The sequence below is a fragment of the Phyllobates terribilis genome, unplaced genomic scaffold (assembly GCF_046119375.1).
Source record: "Phyllobates terribilis strain yellow unplaced genomic scaffold, ASM4611937v1 Scaffold_5__5_contigs__length_657084704, whole genome shotgun sequence".
NCBI classification, from domain to species: domain Eukaryota; kingdom Metazoa; phylum Chordata; class Amphibia; order Anura; family Dendrobatidae; genus Phyllobates; species Phyllobates terribilis.
The window spans coordinates 299,407,893-299,409,410 of record NW_027362765.1 but is presented as its reverse complement, the minus strand read 5'-3'; the positions used below and the strand labels follow the sequence as shown (position 1 = coordinate 299,409,410).

Genomic DNA, 1,518 nt, shown 5'->3' with positions numbered 1-1,518 from the left:
TGTTCCTGTATTCCCCTGTGTGGGTCAACAGCACCTGGTCCCTCTGCTCGGTTCCTCCTTGGTGCACTGGCGTCGTATGCCGTCGTGCGACCCTGGTCGGATCGGGTGAATACCTAGTTACGCCCCTCCAGGTATTCACTCTCCGGCACGGTCCAGTGGAATCACACGCACACGCCGCTCAGCCCGGGCGTGTGCATTACAATAATCTTTATTTTCATTTCTGATGACATGATATACATGTGCTCTGGTGCTCTTATTATTTATTCATGTATGCCTATCTCTGCCTTGTGACAGGTCACTGTGCTTTCAGCGACCTGCCTTCTGTTTTAAATATTGCCTGTGTAATTTGTGTCACAAAGTGAAATTTACATTCCCCAAAATGGCCGTGGCCATATATGAATTTTTATGGTCAACACACTTCTATATAGATGTTAGTGCGGCCTTACTTCTGGCGCCGTTGGCCCATAACTTGATTTGCTTATCTTGCTGCTTTTCAGTCTAGGAAGACTGAAATGTAATTTCAAATATACTGATATATTTTGCATTTATCCTGTTGTGGATTAATTAATTCTAAATGCAATCATAGCACTGTGGTTAACTCCCTATACACCATTTAAAATTATACATGTAACAACAAAATGCAAAATCTGATAGCTTCCCTTTAAGCATTTTGCTGAGCAGTATAACAGGTTACTGAAGACATTTTCCATGTCCTTTTTCTACAATCTTAAAATAATACAATTAAAAATAGAGTTAAGGCCCCAGCGAGAATTGAACTCGCGACCCCTGGTTTACAAGACCAGTGCTCTAACCACTGAGCTATGGAGCCTGCCATACCAGGTCTCTTTAAGGCTAGTGAGTCAGCATTCTGTATGCTTGGAATTGTAGGCAAGGTGCAGCTACACCCAAGTGACAAAAACTTGTTGGACAGCTACTAGGAAGAGATGTATGAAGGACATCACTGATCAGATGCGTTGTGATATAACTACAGCCTAGTTCTCCAGCATATAGATTATGTACAGGATATGAAACAGGTTGTGCTGTAAAAAAAAAAGTTGAGGAGTGCAAAAAAGAGAAAGGGCAAGAAAACGGATCTAAGAGGGAACCTTTCACCAGTTTTAACCCCATAAACCATGTCCATCACCTTTAAAATCATGTAAATTGGGGTTACTACACCTTTATACCCAGGGGCGGACACAGACTGTAGTGGGCCCCTGTGCAAGAAATTTTGGGGGGCCCCCCCTGCCCTTCATAAGGCAACAAAGTTATGTAAACATAACTCCCCATGTGCATCTCTCACCCCCCCATGTGCAGCTCTCATCCCACCCATGTGCAGCTCTCACCCCCCGTGCATCTCTCATCCCCCCCATGTGCATCTCTCATCCCCCCCATGTGCATCTCTCATCCCCCCATGTGCATCTCTCATCCCCCCATGTGCATCTCTCATCCCCCCCATGTGCATCTCTCACCCCCCCATGTGCATCTCTCACCCCCCCATGTGCATCTCTCACCCCCCCA

General features: G+C 45.6%; 1 non-coding gene across 1 annotated transcript; it reads right to left on the bottom strand.

Moving 5' to 3' along the window:
- Nucleotides 1–756: 756 nt before the first annotated feature.
- TRNAT-UGU (transfer RNA threonine (anticodon UGU)) lies at nt 757–829 on the bottom strand. The gene has a single exon. It is a non-coding gene; the product is annotated as a tRNA-Thr (tRNA).
- Between the last annotated feature and the right edge of the window lie 689 nt (nt 830–1,518).